This window comes from Vulpes vulpes, chromosome 8, assembly GCF_048418805.1.
Source record: "Vulpes vulpes isolate BD-2025 chromosome 8, VulVul3, whole genome shotgun sequence".
Taxonomy (NCBI): domain Eukaryota; kingdom Metazoa; phylum Chordata; class Mammalia; order Carnivora; family Canidae; genus Vulpes; species Vulpes vulpes.
This window is the reverse complement of record NC_132787.1, coordinates 40,405,950-40,408,605: the sequence shown is the minus strand read 5'-3', so window position 1 is coordinate 40,408,605 and position 2,656 is coordinate 40,405,950.

Sequence of the window (2,656 nt, the reverse complement as noted above, 5' to 3'; positions counted from 1 at the left end):
ATGTGACATGGTTTGAAGACAAGATTATTACTGGGGCACCTGGGTGGCTCAGTCAGTTAAAGTGTCTGCCTTCAGCTCAGGTCAGAATCTCAGGGTCCTGGGATAGAACCCTGCATGGAGTCCAGCATGGAGCTCTAAATCAGACTCCCTACTCAGTGGGAAGCCTGCTTCTTCCCCTCCCTCTGCTGCCCCCTCCCCTTGCTTTCTCTCTGTCAAATAAATAAATAAAATCTTAAAAAAAAAAAAAAAAAAAAAAAAAAAGACAAGGCTTGTTATTGCTGTAGAGTTGAAAAAAATTTGCCTGGCAAACCACTTCTCAAAAATCACTGCCCTGAAGAAAATTAAGTTCTCCCCCTCTACTGTAGGGTGTTCATTCATTTTTCTATCTCATCCTTTCATTTCAGATCCATTCCCACTATTCTAAGCTATTCTAAGCATTTCTACAGGTCTCTAGTCACATGCCTTTATGTGCCTTCACCTGCCGTGAGTTCTAAAATGGGGTGTGTGGGGGGAACTAAAAGGAAATAGATTTCTACCATTGTGATCTCTACCATTCAATTTCTTCATTTTCATGTTCAAATCCTGGGAGGATTTCTTTCACCTGGGGCCCTCCTAGATGAACGCTTACTCTCTGGGTAGGATGTTAGGGAAGAGCAGCCTGGATGATACAGGGATATTAAATATTTGGCCCCTGGAGATTTCTTCCAGTCCAAATATTCTGGGATGCAGAAAGGAATGGTGATCCCTCATAGATTGAAACTGGGTTTTTTTTCCCTGGCTGGAAAACGTGCTCGTTTCATAACTTCATCACTAGATGGCGCTGGCACACAGGCAAGAATGGCTCTGGTTTAAAAAAAAAAAAAAAAAAAAAGGCGAGCACAAACTTTCTAATAAGCCAGAGAATTCCTTTGTTTCTGGGTGGGCAAGATCAGCTTTTGTCAAGCACATTTCAGAATAGCTGTCTGGAGTAGCAATAATCTAATTGTACTGCTTTACCCTAAATCAACCAAATGGTCAAGACTGAAAGCAGTATAATGTGTACTTAGAAGTAAAGGCATTTATAAAGAACTATAGATCTCTTAACTATGTAGTGTCAAAAAGGGATAGGTGGTGAGGAGGCTTTAGCTGTGCACTATAATCAAAAGTGAGGTTTTAGATTCATGTTTTGATATGGATAGGCCTTTGCCGTTAAATAATGCTGCTATAAATTCAGGTATCTACAAATTAAATTAGGAATTAATTTAGAAACTCTCCTATTTCCCAATAAACCATATTGTTTTAACATATTTGGATCTGTTTCAGGATTAGTTGATGGATCATTTGATAAGTCGTTCACGATTTGAACTATAACCACTAATCAAGTTCTGATAAGATAACATCTAAGTTGAGTCTTAGAATTTTGGATTTGAAAAGGAGCTTATATGGCCTCTGTCTTCCTCCAGATCACACTAATCTCTTCACCATTAATAAGGTCTCTGTTCCATCTGTTTAAACTCTTACAGTACCAGCATATTGACCACTCAGAGAAGCAACCAGAAAATTTCCAGAAAATTCCAATAGAGAAGCCTTTAGGTTGAGCCACAGTGTGGCTCTTTATAACTACTACCCATTCTTCTTTTTTAAAGGAATGCAGAATAAACTGCCATTTTTCTATGACTTCTTTTGAAATATGTGATGGTTTAGGCCTTCTCAGCCTAAAATAGTATCTGTTTCTTCTACTGTTTTTTTTAATATAACAGGATTTCTGGATCGATTTTGGTTGTCTTTTACTGATTTATTTTAACATGTGTTCTAATCACATAGCCAATAGAACTGTCAGCTGCCTTGGTTTAAACACTACGTTTCTAGGAAGGGGACCCACATTTGGTGAATTCTCTCCACTGTTTTCCTTTTTGGAGCCTGTGGCCAGCTCCCAGGTCACTCACATGGATGTGATGGGTCAGACCAGCCCAATCCTTGTATATGAAATTCATTTTTAAAATTAAAATGCAAGTGTTCAGCTCTGTGATGTAGCATAGATTCTGGCTCATGGTTGTGGTCTGTCAAAATTACACAGATCCATTTAATTCAGACTCTGATAAAAAAACATACTGGGACTCAAAATTTTGTTCCCCTGTTTATGAACTGTGTCATCTGAGGCTGATGACTCGATCTCTTGAAACATCAACTTTTTCATCTCTCACATGGAGATATAATACTACCACCTGCCTCAGAGACTGGTGCAATTTAAATGTGATAACTTTGTGGAAGAAGGATATTTCACACAATTCATGGAACATAGCATGTGCTTGGCAAATGTTTGCTATTATAATTAAAATTGTCCTATCTTCCTTCATATTAGCTCTCCCTCCTTGATCATGTCATATAAAAATCTGAAAGGCATCTCTTCTAAGACACAGACAAAAATCCTGTCAGGGCCGTGTAAAAGAGAGACCTCCAGGCTCGCCGCCATGGTTTCCCGTCAGGCTGACATATGCACTAATCAGTAGTCTTTAGGTATAATTCTTACACCAGCCGTGGTTATGCCCATTGGCTATCAGCCAGGTCATGTCTTAGCCACAAGGTGATTATGATAGATTTTGTCAAATGCTACGCTGAAAGAAAGTATGGTTTTGATGCCTCTTCTTTCTACCAGTCTAATATCCCTATCAAAAAA